Below are 18,824 nucleotides of genomic sequence, written 5' to 3' on the forward strand. Positions count from 1 at the left end.
TCTCTGCCTGTGATTTTCATGAACAAGATGCCATGTCAGAATTAAGGTTTAGACAATGTCCAGTTTGTGGGTGTGAAGATTGCATCCTTGTTTACAGATTATTGTTTTATTAATCTCTCCCATGTGCACTGTCATGATTTGCTGAGTATGAAGTGGTTGGTATAAAAATCAACACCTCTAAATCACAGGTCATGGTTCCATCATTTAAGAGTGGCTTGCTCTCTGCAGGTGAGGGGAAAAAGATAACACAGTGGCAGAACTGATGCGGGTGATTGATCATAGGATGGGTAACACATAGTATCTTTACATTGTCTTCTCAGCTTAATGCGTCAGGTATCTGAACTGCAGATAGTCTTGTACTCAGCATCTTCACCTATGGGCATGAGCTTTGGGTAATGGCTGAAATGATGAGATCTCAGATTAGGTCCCTTCACAATGATGATCAGCTTGCTGTGTATAACAGATTGAGGATCAGAGCAATCTGGAAGGACCTCAGAATGCAGTCACTGCCAGATTGTGTTGAAAAAGTCAGCTGATTGGGGTTTTGGCAACTTATGAGGATGCCACAGGGAATCTCCCAATGGAAGTATGTCAGGCACTGCTCTTTGACCTGGGGCAGTCTCAGGACATATTGGAGGGATTGCATGTCCCAGCTTGCTTAGGAATATTTTGCAATCTCACAAGAAGTGTTTCAGACCATTTTCATCACTAGGAATGTGTGCTGTAAACTGTTCCGCTTGCAGCCACTGCAATCCTTACCAGGACAAGTGGTTCAGAAGATGGAAGGATGGAGTTCATGAAAAATTACTTACCACTGTTGTACTATTATGTCACATAAATAAAGACTTGAAATGTTTGCACTTACTACTTAATAGCTGCTAATAAGTTTCTTTCTGTTTCAAATGAGTTTGGCCATAAAACATCTTGATCCTCGTTAACTTTCATCTCTGGTGGTTTTACATAAATATTTCTCAGTGGCATCCTGCCTCAGTGCTCATCACAGTTCCCTTTGTTCACAGTTCCCTTTGTTTTACAATTTAAGAGAGTCTGAGCCTCAAATTAAAGAGGTACTTCTACTTGCAGGTACTGTGTCATACCAGTGGCAATTTCTTGCATATTGCAGTACTCTTCAGTTCAGACATCTGTCTCACCTTTGTCCCATGCATTGTCATTGGTAAATTGACCTCCAAGTTCCATGATAACAGTGACAACTGAACCACTTCTCTTCTAAGGTCATGTGAAGTTTAGTCTTAATTTATAGCATCAACCTCCCTTAATCCCAGAGAATGCTGATGGGTAGGGATGGGAGATTTGATACATTAGTGGTTTGTTTCAGAAAGTCTGCTTCATTTTCTGTGTCTGTGTTTTGGCAGCTTTGAGTGTGTGTGTGTGTGTGTGTGTGTGTGTGTGTGTGTGTGTGTGTGTGTGTGTGTGTGTGTGTGCGCGCGTGTGTGTGTGTGTGTGTGTGTGTGTGTGTGTGTGTGTGTGCGTGTGTGTGTGTGTGTGTGTGTGTGTGTGTGTGTGTGTGTGTGTAGTGGGGAGCTAATTATAAAGGAGCAAAATTGAGGCAGAATAGAGTTTACCAGTCTAAAAGATGGATAAACAAGGTGTTTTATTTCAAGATATGTTTATAACATGTAGTACTACAGATGTGCTAAGCAGTTGGGATGAATGGGCAATGGCCTGAAATTAGGGGCTAAAGGGCAGCAGGCCATGAAGACACCCCCCCCCCCAAAAAAAAGAATTTTCAAGCTATTACTGTTAAAGTGGCATACAGATTCTCCTTTTCATTTATGATGAGAGAGCAGTCCTCGGTCCTCAACCTCCTCTGACTCACCACCCATGTCATGTTGGTTTCGCTTGGTATCTCCTGTTGCAAGAGAATGAGTGGTAATACTCAGATAGCAGAAAACGTATGTTGCCACCACCCTGCACAAAAACATGAATAGGATTCATGACATTTTCCCATAAATGTACATATATCACACTTCGGCATCCCTCCACCCATTAAATTTGCCCATCTCGTAATCCCACACAGAGCCAGAAAATTTCTCTGGTACTATGCAGTGAATGTAATAAAATAGCCATGGAAGACTCATGCATTGAAATGCCAATAACTTAAAATGGAAATTACAGAAAAAGCAAAAGTACACATGATAAAACGGTCACATTTATTGTAGTGTAATAACTATAGATAGCTTTTACTTCCTTGACAAGGCATAACTAAAATGTGCTTTCTCATGGTGTTAGTGAAATGCTGAGAACTGCATTGTACTGTGCTCTTGAGTAGAGTTAACTGTGGGTGTAAAAGTGTTAATCTCTTTATAACACTTACCAGTGAATTTTCTAGGCAAATTTTACAGGGAACTCCCATGTCTGTTATTAGCATTTCTGAACATTTTATTGGCTACTCAGCAACTGCGAGTCAGCGTGTGCTGTTATAACCGTTAGCATTATGAAGTTAGTAAGCAGTACTCAAACCCGACCCTGACTGACCTCAAAGGCAATGCAACTAAAATCATACCAAAGTCCACATGAGGGTATGCTGCCTGACTCTTATGTAAATAATTTCACCAAAAAAGTGGGGGATGTTTGTAGTTTTCATTTTCATTTAGCTGCACTAGGATGTTCCTTGTAGAACAAGATTTAGGACTACAGCTGTTAGAATATTTACTCAAAATACTTCCTTGAATTGCAATTTGCAAGTTCACTGTGTTATAATACACAAGAGTATATGACATGAAGTATCTTGGAGGCCAGAGGCAAGATGCATTCAAGAACATTAATGCATACAAAAAAAACCCCTCTGATTTCTGTGGCTTGGATCTCTAACTGGTTATATCACTTTGAGGCTGTTAAGCAATGCTGATGTGATAATGCAGAAGTAAAATGAATTAGCATTCAAAAATATTCATGAATTCATATCAATCTAATTAATTAATTAAATACCAAATTAAAAAAAAAGAAGCAATAAAATTAATTTATCTTATGGAAACTGCATAAATGAAAATGAATATCACATTAAAAAATTCACTCTAATTACTTGGGGTAGTGGGGCTACACACCACACACCACCACTAATCCACTGTGCCTTATAAGATGCATAGAAATCTTGTTTTTTAAGTAGACTAATTTCCTTTTATGTATTGCTATTCTTCAAAGCTGCAAATTCATAATTTTGGTGTCAGTACTTTAGCGGACAGCAAGTATCATACTGGTTTGGCATTGTAGCTCAGAAGGTTAATGCTATAAATTGCTAACAAATGTTACCCTGTAGCTCGGGGTTTGATTCCAAACATCTCCATTTGCTGGCTGTGTGACTTTGAGTAGTTCCTATATGCTGAAAGTGTTCCTGAGTTTTGACCTGAAAGAGGCACACGTGCCTGTTGGTTTACTCGTTTAACAAATAATGGAACCAAATAGCTAAGCAATGTAATTTTCAGTTTACGTGTCTGACATACTTTCAAGTCACTACATGTCTACCCAAACCATTCAACCACCATTTTGACTGATGTCTCCCCATGTAACCATTTTGCCTGATGTAACCATTTTGACTGATGTCTGCCATGTAATCATTCTGATGTCTCTCCCATGTAACCATTATGACTGATGTCTCCCCCGTGTAACCATTTTGACTGCCCCCCCCCAATAGTGAAGTGACTTGCATTTAGGTTGTGGCACATATGCTCACACTTGATTATTCTTTACAATAACATTTTTTACAATGGAAAATGTCACAGCAGGTGACTTTTATGATACTGTTTATCCAAACTGTTAACCTTTCAAGAAACTAGAATCAGAACAGCCAAGTTAGATGAAATAAGAAAACCTATGCCTATGCCTATGCAGAACTGTTCACAGAAACCCTGTACAAGCATGTTAATAGCTGCATAGAGGCAGCTGTACCCACCAGGAAAAAGTACAGAACTAAGTCAAATAAAAGCCACCCTCGTGGAATCACAAAATCAATAGGCTGTATAACAGAAGGAAGAAAATCATGGCAAACATTAAGAGGTGCAGCACCCAGCATGATAAAAGCGCTCACATCAAACTAGACAAACAACTCAGAGGACAAATAATGTCTACCAAAGCCAAATTTGAGGCAAATTTGGCCTCCCAGGCCAAAGACAACCACAAGGCATTCTTTAGCTATGTCAAAGGTAATACACAATTGTGTGCAGAGCTCATTGTAAATGGAGCCACCTATACTGAGCCTGAAAATATAGAAAATCTACTGACCAATAAATTCAGCTTGAAACTTTACCCCTCTCTCCCCCTCAACCTTCCCTCAGGGAATACCATCAAATATAACTCCCCCTGCTATCAGTAAAGAACAGGTCCTTAATGCTCTCTCTAAGGCCAAGAACATTGCATCAGTGGGCCCAGACAATATCCCAGGATGCCTTCTAAACAGCATGAAACATGGCCTGTCAGGCCCTATGGAATTGCTATTTAACTGTAGCCTCCAAACAGGCTTTGTGCATCATGAATAGTGACCAGCAGCATTCATCCCTCTGCACAAAGGTAGGCCATCTAAAGACTCTGGAAACTACAGACCCGTAAGTCTCACTAGTCTTGTATGTAAAGCCATGGAAAGAATTATCATGGAAATGATCAATAGTGATATGGTAAACCTTCAAACACTGGACCCAACCCAGTTTGGTTTTGTCAAGAACAGGACATGCCTACTCAAACCAGTGGGCCTCTTTGAGGAGGTCACCAAAGCAATGGATGAGGGCAAAATGGTTCACACTCCCTACCTTCACTTGGCCAAGGCATTTGACACAATACCCAACTCAGGCATTGTTGACAAACTCAGGAGGTTAGTTACAAACCTGTATGTCACCCGGTGAATAGCCAACTGGCTAACAGACAGAACCCAGGAAGTTCACCTCTACAAAGAGGTCAAGCATAAGTGGAGTCCCTCAGGGATCGGTCCATGGAACACTCCTTTTTGGCATTTACTTCTCTGAAGTCAAGGCTAATGTCAATGGTCTCTGGTTGACTAAATTTGTGGATGATTGCAAATTAGGAGCTGTCATTGAATCCCACACCGACACAAATGTTCTCCAGGAAGGGCTAATACAGACAAAAAAACTGGTGTCAGAGCCATGGACTAAAACTAAATGCCAAGAAGTGCAAAATACAATCCTTTGGGAAGTCATCCACCCCTGGTAAATATTATATTGACAACACATCCCTAAGAGTTGTCCTAGTAGTCAGGAACTTGGGGATACACATAGACAGTAATCTAACCTTTGACCATCATATGTCTATAGTACTAAGGAAATCATTCTATGTTGCACAACTTATAAACAAAGGTATGGCATCTAGGTCCAAGGAAGTCATTGTTTCACTGTAGTTGGCATTCATCAGACGTATCATTGATTACAATGACCCCTTTGGTATGTACCTGACCAGGCATATCCAACAGTGGGAATGTTCCTCACTAAAAGAATACAGGACATAGTAAAATGTCCTATGCATACATCCTCAAGGCCCTATCCTTATATTCTGTCTCTTACAGACTTATGAGGGAAGATCTATACCTGGCATACAGGGCATTGTCAGACCCCAGTCTGATGGACCTCCTGCATATCCACAAAATAAACACAATCAGAATTACCTGTTCTAAAGACTTAAACCTTGCCTGTGATATAAATAGGACCCGCTGGAGAGACAGGTATGTATCCCACCCACTCATGTGAAGCAGAGTTCCTCCCTAACCCAATTCAAGTGTAACATGGACAATTGAATGGGGAACAGGAAATTCACCCCTGAGTTTGGCACCTATGTCTCTAATGGACACAGGTAATCTGTAAATGGTTCATCTCCCAGGCCTCTGCTTACACTTATCAAGGGTAAAATAACTTGTCAGAGATTTAGGATGTATGGCTAGACTTAAAAAGGCCTTTGTGGTCACTAGCCTAGTAAACACCTATGAATCTATAAAACCCATCACTGGGGGAGTGTCCTTTACAGTCTTCAGGAGGTGGCTTTACCATGCCCCCCCTTGTAACTAAGTCTGAAGTCACAAAACCATTGGCTATGTTAATGCCTTCTCATGTCATATCACATCCACCCTGTATAAGTTCCCTATCCATCTCTCCTCATAAGGCATTCATTCCTTACATTCACACTGACATGGCTGCCTTTCTCTGTACCCTCTGAAAGTCTGACTCCTTTCTGTTTGTAAGATTCATTCAGTAATGGTTCATTCAGATAAACAGATACCAGACTTTTCTCATACTTGGTCCTAAATACTGCTTATTGTGTTTGGATCGATATATTATGTTTAAGTCTAGAAATATGAACAGTCTCTCTGAGAAACATCCATATCCCAAATCCATATTACTTTACTGGGAATAACATGATAAACCTAAAGAAAAGTTTCCAAAGATATCGTTCCATGTCTAGGCCTGTCTGCATTTTCAGTAATTGGAGTGGACAAGTCATCACATGGGTAATTCCATAAAGATATCTAGCATATGCACCATAGTTATCAGATTCACTAGCTGTAAGGAAACAATAGTAAGTTTGAATAAGTAACATTGCTTCTTATACTGATGAACACGCGTAGTAAAAATACAATATTAAGGTGATACATGGGTCACAACTTGAAAAGGTTTGGGTTACTGGAGTTGTGAGTTTGTTTTGGTGGGGTTATTTTTCAAATTTGTTTTTCAGTACTTTTGAGGTTTTCTAGATTTTTATCTGTAGGGGTCCATTTGTCATTAATTAATTTTAGGTCTTTGGCATTCAGTCAGCAAAATTTAATTGGTTTGTACCATAAAGACCACCTCACTATAACATGCAGAGTACTGACGTGTACACATTTTGAGACAACACTGCTTCCCTCTCGCTGTAGCTCATCCTGGAGTGCCTTTCATGTTGGGAAATAGTAAATATTTGATACTTTATTTGTCTTTTGATGACTTAATTGATGTCAGTGGGCCAACGTCATTAACAGGAGAGACCTGCAGATAAAATCTCAGTACAATACCATTCAAATACAGTAGGAGTTTAGCATATCTGCAATTAACATAACTGCAACTGTTAATACAAATGCATGGCAAACAGCATATCTACAGTTAGGTCTATATAAACAATAAGGATTTTGAGAGGCATGAATTTCAAAAGTTCATGCAGTTGCAATTATGTGTACTGTGAAATGCTTACTCAGGAGAAGTTTTGAAAGCTCAGCAAAGAACACAAAAATAATGAAATAGGTTGTTACTGGTGATCATTAGACAGCTAAAGCTTAATTTACCTTGGTTACAACAAGCAATGATAAATACTGCACTTGGAGAGACTGGTATAAAACCCTGAATACCGAAGTATTTTGGGCTATTACTGCAGGAAGCATAAGCCATAAGGTTCAGAGTGAGATTAGAACAGGAAAATAAATGTTAAACTATACGATTTCAGGCATAATAAGATCACACCTGGAACACTATAGAGTTTTGGAGACCTTACAGACAGAAGGTTGTCAGAGTCTTGGAGAGAGTGCAGAGAAAGGCTATTGGACAGTCTCTAGGAGATAAAAAAGAATGTTGTATGATAAAGTGATGCTTGATGAATCCACCTGCCGTTTCCCCTTACTTATATACACTAACTAGCCAGTTGTGCATTATCATAGAAACAAAATAACGTCTGGTAAGGGTAAAACATGGCTTAAATAATGATAATCTTGCAGTAAAGCCAAAACTATGTAAAGTCATGCCAATAGCTGAATCTTCAATTATGACTCATTCAGTATCTTTCCAGGGAGTCTACATTTGATGACATATAACTCTCCCAACTTTTGACACCTCACAGCAACATTTCACTGGACATTTAAAACGTTTCTGAAAATGTTTAAATTAAATTTCTCCTAAGTTATCAGACATAGACTTCCTAAGTACAAATATATGGGATAATGAGAAGGCCTTTTCACCTGCTGGGACATTTAAACATATCACCAGACATTGATCTAAGCTGATTTTGGATGTATCAACTTAGAAAGTTTATAAATTATGATTCTAGATTCATTTTAATAACTATGAGGGATTCAAAGTTGAAAGAAATACTGTCTTTTTTTAAGGTGGCCTTCATACTGCCTTTACAATTTATTATACTCTTACAATACGTTTTTTTTTCTAGCCTAATGAATTTTTGGCCTCAGAAATGGGACCCAGTGATAATCCTATGAAATGTATTCTAGGTACTCCATGACTCATCCAGATGGACATTTTCCAAACTAAGACTGATTGCTGCAGTTTAAGAAACCTGACAAAGGTGAGAAGGGGTGGTGCCTAGGAATTCCATTGAGTATTGTTATAAAATGACGCTTGTTTTTTTGAACGTTGATTTGTATTAAGTTGTTTCTGTAAATAAAATGAGCACTGCTTATGGGGTCATATATCTTATACTATGTGAGTTATTTATGAAGAATTCAGTTGATTTTAATTATTTTGAGTATCTCAGTGGAGAAACCCAAATGTATCTCAGAAGTCCCAAAGATATACTAGATCCACTGCTTTGGACACTCATTTTGGTAGGCGACTACAAAACTGAAGTTTCCGTGGAAAGCAAGATAAAAGAGATTTGTGACTTTTATCTTAGTACTGGCACCTTCTTGAACAAAACAAGGAGGTCACTTCTGATCCAGATTCAGTGTTATCACAGTTGACATGAAGGACTAGTTTATTGTGATCCTCCATGATATTAGTTTAAAGTAGTTTAGATTGTCTTAATAGATACAGTAAATGTAGCAGCTGTGACATACAAACACTGTGGAATTATGGAAATTATTTTAAGAGAAAACATTTTTTTTTGTTTGAAGGTGTATTTTTAAAACAGGTTTTTGTGTAGCTATGAGGCATCCACATTTACCTGTTTTTGATGAGCTTTATATCCAATTTTCTCCCTATATATATATATATATATATATATATATATATATATATATATATATATATATATATATATATATATATATTGAAATTGTATCTCATATACTTGGATAACTAGTTTTTTTTTAAGATTTGCTTTCTCCAGTTCTAATGTTTCCATCAGTTTTTTTTTTTTTTTTATGTTACTGTTTTTAAACAGTTGAACCATGGGAGGTATGGATAATCTATTTTTAACCCCACATTTTCCAACAGACATTTATATTTTAACAGCAACCACATGTTATGTCAGAAAAGATGCATAGTAAAAGGCCAGTTTGTTAGATTATCCAGACTTTGCCTGACGATATGTTTTTCCTTTAAGTTCTGTGCTTGAAATAAATGGTCATGGTTAAAGGCTGTCTGCACCATTCATGGGCAGTAGACATGATAGATTTGTTCCCATTTTAAATAAATTTTCCTACTTCCTCAAACTGTGTCAAACATCACATTAAGTAAACAGTATTAAACCATGTGGTTCACACAAAACTGGTGAAACAAAGTATAGTAAAAATTGAAAGCTAACTATCAGATTTTGTTACATAAACTGGGGAATGGTGCAACTTTTACATACAAATCAATAAATACTATAACGAACATCCTTGGAATAAACCCATTTCCATTTTTATCAGTGTTGATATAGGGAAATACATGCTCTGTAAACAATATAGTGCATTATTATTCCAGGGATATTCTATGCCCAGGGCATTACATTTACACCACAACTGCCATTGCCTATGTGGCTATGTGCACCCTACCTGACACTTTGTGTTAACAAGACTGAAATGAGGATGTAACAACGCATTTACAAGCATGTGTACAGTATTTTAAATGTCACAACTATGCTGTATGAGAATATTATGTTTGTTGCCCAAATTTTAAAATGTTTGAGCTTTTTATTGCTGATAAAATTCCAAGGAACATGGTGGGGGGTGCAACTGGGAGAATACCTTGTAGCGTAAAAGCTTTATTTGGTACTTATTTTGATGTCTGATCACATGACTTCTGGCATTTGGTTTTCATGAATGGTCATATGACCTTATTAAATAAATTTTTTTAGTGAGCAATACTTATGCTCAATAAGACCTTGCGGTTTGAGAATGAAAGCCTTCTCCTGCTTTTGACAGTGGCAGTTTTTATGTTAACCTTTCCAAAATGAAACAAATAGCTTCTCAGTAAGTCTTATTAAAAACATTGTCATTACAATACATGCTATAGTTGCCATGTTTTTGAACTCCCTTTTCTGCTACAGCTCTCAGCTATCTTTTCAGTTTTGCATTAACAATAAGAGTATGATTCTGTAGACAATGCATCTTCTGAACCTGCAACTATTAAATTAAGTGCACAGAATCTGTGGTTTCACCTGTTGATGTCCACATGTTCACGAAGTTTGTAATATCTTGTAGCATACATTTTGGACCAAAGAACATTGGCAGAGGCTACACCATTATCTTATCAATGAGCCTGACTGGTATTGGTGTCCAACCAATATTTATGCTGTCATGCATATCTCACCAGTGGCGCTGCCTTCCTGTTAATATCTAAGGAATCATCAATCTCTCACTAATGACCAAAGATACCAGCTTTAATCTACCAATGATCTGGCTGCTAGTTTAATATCCTACCAGTAGTCTTGGCAACCAATGTATGATATTGAATATATCATTCAGAGATCCTGAATGGCAGTTAATATATCATGGAATGTTGCTTACCACACAGATTCCATCAGTGATGCAGGATGTCAACTAATATCCCAGTAATTGTCCATACTTCCATAGTGTGTCACTGTACTCATGCTCAGAGCCACCACATTCTACAGTATCTCTAACTCACAAAAAGCTAGGTAAGGCATTGATCTTGGCTGATCTGGTGATCCTGCCTTACCATTCTGGTTGCCTGCTTGTACTGCCATCTATAAAAGGCCTCATTAAAAGTTTCCTCTACATTTAGATGTTGCATTCACAGCTTATAGGCTCATAGGTGGTTACTAGGCACGTAACCCAAGTTTTCAATTAGCCAGGCACTGTCTGGTTAAGTGACATGGTCATAGTCATGCAGCAATGAAATGGAGGCTGAGGTAATCAAACCCTGGACTTCAAGAAACAACCTGTTGGCATAGAAGATTAAGGCAGTAAGTTGTTAGCTGCAATATACTCAATGAGGTTTTTAATGAATACAAGTTTTAAGAGACTGAACCAAGTAAACAAGAATGCACAAGATACACTGCTATGCAATTTCAAGAAAAATAAAGGCAAAAAGCAATGGCTGTAACCTAAAAATGCATCACATCAACCTAAAATGTTAGTTATTAGTTGAAAAAATGTGAATAATGTTACTAGTTTATTTCCAGAAAAAGTACTGACACTGACAGATATGAAGAATATAGAAATTACAAATAAATTATAATTGGATTAAATTCTGTGTTCTCCCCAGTCAAACATTATAATTAAACAACTACAGCATAAACATAGCACAGCTCTAAGAAAAGTAGTGCACGTTTTCTGTCTATCCTGATGCTCTGTCAAACATATTGTCCATGTAGCTGGTTGTTTGTCATTCTTATGCTGTGGTTATAATAATATGTAGGCTGTATTTGAGTTTTTATTTAGAGTAAACCACTTTGCACTGTACTTTATAAATATGTCCATTATGTAAGGAAATAAAATGCAAATACTGTTTTGTTGTTTATGTCTGTGTTACACAATGTACCTACATTTGAAGAATTATGAAATAGGGATTTTTTGCTGTTTGTTTTATTAGAAATAGAAGGTTATAGTGGCATATTAGTTCAGTTCCCACAAGGTTGTTTGGTTTTGCACTTCCTGTTCCCTCAGCTGTTCTCATTTATAACCACGGCAAGTGTTAGTATTGAGAGAGTTAATATGTGACTCATCAAAATTAATAATCAGGATCTAAAAGCTATATATATAGTCTTCAACATAATAGTAAAAGAACTGCTCAAGTGAATGCAAGCTAGCACGTAACAAAATGATAATTTATTAAAGATAAAGATTGTAGATGCTTCACTTCACCTTCATCAGACTGTGTCTTTGTTATCACAGGATAAGGCATGTCTGCTTTATTAATTAGTTGTACATAAACTGTTCTGTCAAACTCATACACTTAACGGAAGTTGTTACACTCTGGTGAAATCTGAGAAATCTCCACTGGAGGGCAGCTCAGGGCATAATTCATGGTAATCCTGGCCAACGTTTTAATTAATTAGTCAATATGGACAAAACCAGTGGTTTCCTATAAGAGTGATGACTAGATGGTGAAAATCACATGACTCATACACATTACAGCAAGCAAAGCACACACAATTTGAGAAAATATTGATGAATAACCCATTCTATTGCTTTAGACGTCACAGGGGACTATAAAAATACTTGTGTGAGCAGAAACTTATTCGGGGTATGTAGCTGAAACTCTTTAATCACTAGTTACATAAGCAAAAAAAAAACTATAAGGAATTACAACTATTAATTAATTAGTGCTGTTTTAGAAGTATCTTTTCAAAAATCCAAACTCATATATCACATAGGCGCTCGTGCGCGAGCACACACACACACACACACACACACACACACACACACACACACACACACACACACACACATATACATTAAATATTTCCAAAAAAATGCACATGTGAAAACAAGCCTACTGTTCAACTGCACACAGTACAACTCAACAGTCCTTTCATTTCTAATTGCGTATAAGATACAATGTAACTAAGGTGGTTTATTGTGCACTTTGCCTTAGAGCTGGTATTTGAATTTAAATTGTACTGTGGTATCGCATTGCTAATTGCCTCTGCCTCTCTCCACATCCTGCATATTTGTTCCTATAATACCCAAAAGTCTGCCTTTAATTCTCATAACTGATATATTCTCTCTCTCACCTTTTTTCCACAGATAGCCTACCTTAAGCAGACTATTCCCCTGCAGCTTAGCTCCCTCAGAGACAAAAATGCCAGCTCTCACCTGCCAGGCTTCCTTTCTGCTCTCTGCTACAGCCATTCAATAGCAGTACCTGTACGTGTAAAAATTAGTCAGATAATTCATTTTTATCCTCTGCCATTGCTTTCCCTTACTGTAGTGACAAGCACAGGTGTACTGAGCTGTACTGTCCCCACTCCTTCAATCAGTACTCCCCTAGACCCACACTCATATTTCAGCCTGAACTAATCCTTTCAATAGCACTAAACAGCCGTTATCGCCCTCATCTTGCCTACAGCTGTCCAGGCAGTGAAAACAGTTAATTGCTTGCATACCCACATGGTTGTTTTACAGACAGGTTTTGAGAGTTCTGTCCTCTGTGACCTGGGTCAACCCACTCTGTTCGCCCTTCGCTTTACTTGGGCACCCACCCGAATAAAATTACTAACTCTGGCACCATTCCCAACTCCATCCTCGACCACCTCCCTGCCTTTGCCCTTCACTCTACCTCCTCCTCCCTACAACAACATCACTACATACACACACGTAACCTCAGTAATTTCAGCCCCAACATATTCTCAAACTCCCTCAAACAAATGAACTGGAAACTCCTAAAAACTCTTCCTCTTGATGATGCCATTGACTACTTTAATTCCACTTTTCTAAATACTCTAAATAATCTAGCACCAACAAGAATAAAAAGAATAAAACCCAATGCTGCCCCATGGCTAACCAAAGACATCAAACAACTAATGTACCAAAGGGACAAATTCTGGAAACTATACTAAAAAAAACTAAACTCCCCGAAACCCCACTTCAATACACACAGCTCCGTAACCTCATAAAAAAAAACAAATTATTAGAGACAAAAAATCCTACTACATCAAACTTCAGTCCAACCATGCAAAAAATCCTAAATAATTCTGGAACTCTACAAATGCACTTCTCAACCCAGGCACCAAAACAATCCCTGCCAGACCCCTGCAAATCTGATCAAGAATTAGCCTCATTATTCAACTCGTTCTTCATTGGGCAGCCACGATGGTGCAGCATTTAGCATTGTTGCCTCACAGCAAGAGATTCTCTGGTTCGATCCTCCACTCGGGTGCCTTCTATACAGAGTTTGCATGTCCTCCCTGTGGTTGCATGGGTTTCCTCCTACATCCCAAAGACATGCTGTAAGTGGATTGTATACTCTAAATTGGCCCTAGGCATGAGTGTGTGCATGTGTGTGCCTTCAGTGGATGGTTGGGCTCCGGGCTGGCAACTTGACACCGTAAAACTCCACTGCCAATCATGAGTGGACAGGTGATCCACTGTGGTGACCCCTAACCAGGAAAAGCTGAAAGAAGAAGAAGAAGATTCAACTCTTTCTTTATTAACTTCATATCTAAACTAACCAAAACCTTTCCCAACAGCAGTCCCTTCTCTATGAGTACCTCCTCCTCTACAACCCTCCCACCTACTGAACCCAATTCCCCCCTGTCTTCAACCTTAAACCCATATCTACCAACTATATAAAAAGACTTCTCTGCAACATAAAACCCTGCTTGAATTCTCCTGACAATATGCCTTCTATTTTTCATAATCTGTTGCTGCTGCCTATTAGCATCTTAATCAACAGATCCATACAGGAATCCTACATCGCCAAACTCTGGCATACAGCCTATACTCTACCTAAAATGCATTCATCTCCAACTGATGCCTTTCCTAACTCAAAACCATCTCTTCACACCAACCCAACATGGTTTCTGACATGGAAACAACACTACAACAGCTCTCCTCTCATTCCTAGATGCAGTCAATTGTGCCCAAGATTCTGGGGAAATAGTATTCACAGTGCTTCTAGATCTCTCCAAAGCATTTGATACTGTTTCCCATACACATCTTCTGAGTCATCTCTCAAACCTGAATCTCTCTCAAAATAAAGTCCCCAGGTTCTCAAGCTATTTGTCTGATAGAGCTCAGGCCAAGAAATGGAGAAAAGGTATCTCTCCTTTTCCCCATACCCCCCACTGGAGTACCTCAGGGATCCATTCTCGGTCTAATGTTGTTCAATATCTTTATCAATACATTTCACTCTGCTATTCCCAATGCCAAAGTAATCCAATATGCAGACAACTCAACTCTAGTCTGCTCTGCCACTAATCTCCCCAAACTTCTAACTAGGACCCAGACCACCTTCTCGACCACCAAAGCCTGGATGCTCCAAAATCATCTTTCCCTACATGCAAACAAATCCAAAATATTGATCTTTCTACCATCAAAATCCTTCCTTTTTGACAAAGCCTCTTTCTAAGTTCTAAGCCAAAATAACTCATTTCCAAATTAGAAAACCATTATAACAAAATTTCCAAATTTGCCACTAACTCCAAAAACTCCTCCCATCACTGCCTAGCCCTTCACTCTCTAAATTGGATAGAACTTCCAAACTATCTGGACCACCTCCAACTCATCACAGCTCATAGACTACTCTTCAATCCCACCAAATGTCCTGCCCTCACAAACATCCTTCTTTCCTACGTTCCAAACAGAGCTCTTAGATTTGCACATCAAAACTTAATTACTGTTCATAAACCTAACCGCTTGCCAGGACAACTACTCCTTTCTTTTTCCTTAGCCAAAAAATGGAATTCTCTTCCTCCTACCCCAAAAACAATACAGAATGTGGAAAGCTTTAAAACACAGCGCCATTCCTACCATCTATCTGGAAATGTACCTGCATTTTTCCAACCTAGCTAATCCCCCCCTTCTAATCCTTACAATGTCTATGCTGTATTTCATCTATTTATACTAACTTTCTTAGCTTGTAGGAACAAATAACTTCCACTGACAATCTACCTGTCTAAATTGCAAACTTTTTAATCTCAAAATCTTGCTTGTTCAAATAGATTATTATAAACATGGCTTCAAACTCACAAATGTTCATGACTTGATTATTACAATTGCTTTTCTTAGGTTAATATTTTAAATATTCTTCTTTGATTTATATATATATATATATATATATATATATATATATATATATATATATATATATTTGTATTTGTACTTTGCATCTGTTGTGTACTTGTATTCCACATCTTTACTTGTATTTTGTATCTTTTCTGTATTTTTGCATTGTGGAGCTCTTCTCCTCGGGCCTTCACTGAAAATGGGCTCTTTGGGCCCAGTGGATTTTCAAAGTCAACAAACTGGAAATAAATAAATGTAGTCCATATTTTACATCACAGTACAAAACATTCTGTGATATGCAGTTTTCAAGATCAAGTATTCTTTTCTCCTTACTTACATCTCTCAACTGCTCCTTTTATATCATTCTTTCAAACATTGTTTCTCATCTTCTGAGTAGATTAAAGAATTTAGGTAAATACATAAAAAGTTTGTAAAATAATTTATCAGGCTGTATGAAAATATAGCCTTTGATTTAGGTATTTAGTGCAGTATATGTAGATTTCCCTATTTCTAAATGTAAAGAACCCTGTAAGTCATTAACTAAGTTCGATGGGGGTTCAACATTGTATAAATTATTCAGTAGTATAGCTATTATGGACTCACTCTCTTGTTTTCCATTCTTGCTTAACAAAATACAAAGAATGAAGGGCAAATTTCTCTTTTTTGTGTTGAAAAAAGTACCAGTAGATAAAGGGGTGTTGGACGTGGTAACATTGTACTGGCAATCCAGCACAAAGGAAGATAAAATTTATTAGGCTTTATTGTGGCAACTCATGTAGAATAGCAAGCAAACTGGTTTCGGCTGAAGAATCAAGCCTTCTTCAGTGCAACAAAAAAATTCAATTAGAGCACATCCTAGTGTTCGCTTTTATATCACAATATTTAAAGAGGTACATTCATAATAATTAGATTAATATAAGACAGAACCAGCAAGTCGAAATCTAACTTAATTCATTAAGGCCAGGTCTGAATAAAGCCCCTAGCCTGATGATCCAGGAGGATTCTATATTATTTAATATATCATGCCAACCTGCTTTGGATATTCTGTGCATTTGAATTTTATCTATAATGGTGAACTTGAATTTCACAGTTGTGTGTGTGATGGTGTGTTTATAGAGGGTGTTAGAAATTCTTTTATTTCTGATCTCACTTAAGTGTCCACTTATGCGGTGTCTAAAGGGTCCAAATAGGCTGATAACCAGAGGTTACAATAAAGATCGCATTACCCAAACTGTAACCCAGGTGAATCATATGCAGAGATCCCAACTTTTAGAATATCAACATAGAACTACTGGACACAAAACACAGGTATCCCAACCAATTAGATTAGTCACAACATTTGGTAGTAATACTCCAAGATTTAGGGATATTATTAACAATCATTGGGATATTCTACATGCACATGAACATTTAAATGGGATACTACTGGATAGATGTGCTTTTTCCTACCATAGAGGTAGAACTATCAACTCACATCTCACCCATTATAAATGCTACAACCCACCCATTCCAATGCAGAAAACATTATTTGGTGACTCTTGACTCTTTAGTAGGTTGTGTCCCTTGTGGTCACTGCAGTGCATGTACACACATTTTTAAAACTAAAGAATTTACTAGCTGTAACACCTCTGAAGTGTATCAGATTAGAGTTTTTTTGGTAACTGCAGCAGTGACTGGTTAATCTATTTAGCTACTTGTACTTGTTCATCTTTCTATGTCGGACAAACATCTATACCCTTTAGACACCGCATAAGCGAACACTTAAGTGAGATCAGAAATAAAATAATTTCTAACACCCTCTATAAACACACCATCACACACACAACTGCGAAATTCAAGTTCACCATAATAGATAAAATTCAAATGCACAGAACTTCCAAAGCAGGTTGGCATGATATATTAAATAATATAGAATCCTCTTGGATCATCAGGCTAGGGGCTTTATTCAGACCTGGCCTTAATGAATTAAGTTAGATTTCAACTTGGTGGATCTGTCTTATATTAATCTAATTATTATGAGTGTACCTCTTTAAATATTGTGATATAAAAGCAGACATTAGGATGTGCTCTAATTGAATTTTTTTTGTTGCACTGAAGAAGGCTTGAATCTTTAGCCGAAACCGGTTTGCTTGATATTCTACATGAGTTGCCACAATAAAGCCTAATAATTTTTATCTTCCTTTGTGCTGGATTGCTTTTGACTGTACAGATTATAATGGTATAATCCATGCACTCTGTCTACCCTGTGTGGCTTTTGGTCTGTTCCCTATGTAACATTGTACTGGCATCCAGTGGGAGACTTACTTCTGCTTCTACTGGAATTGTTTATATCAGTGTATGCATGGGATGGGAAGCCTTTTACATAGAAATGACCTCAAGAGCCTTCAATAAAACGATAACAGAGCATATTCATGATTTAAAAAATAAGAATCCAGATAGTGCTTTGTGTTGCATGTAAGAATTCTAGCAAATTTCTCTTTTTTTGTGTTGGAACAAGTACTAGTAGCTAAAAGGGAGGGGGACCATAAGAATTTTATAGAAAAAAAAAACTATGTGGCAGATCAAGCTACAACCTGGCCAAGAACTTGGTTTAAATGAGGTGATTAACATTAAGGGCTTTCTTAAGGATAGAAGGATGAAAGTTAGAAAACTTATAAAATGTTATGGTGGGGGCAATGATTTCTTCTTGTATTTTTTCTGTGTTTTTAACAGTTTGTGTCTTTAAAATTTGAATTGTGATTCAATTATTCTATTATCCTCTTATTTTTTTTATATAAAAAGATCTGTGTTTGAATGCAAAGTTTTTCTGATGAAGTCCTTTGGACAAAAAGCAGATAAATAAACTTGTATTATGCTTAAATTGCTCACATTCATTCCTTCCAGTCTCAGTACAGCAAGTGTCTTTTTGGTTTTAATTTATGTTTGATTTGCCACTTATTTGCCTTTCATCTTTCTTTGCGGTGTTCATTTGGTGATTTTTGTTGCACTGATGGCCACA

The sequence above is a fragment of the Protopterus annectens genome, chromosome 7.part0 (assembly GCF_019279795.1).
Source record: "Protopterus annectens isolate FY-2018-M chromosome 7.part0, PAN1.0, whole genome shotgun sequence".
NCBI classification, from domain to species: Eukaryota; Metazoa; Chordata; order Ceratodontiformes; family Protopteridae; genus Protopterus; species Protopterus annectens.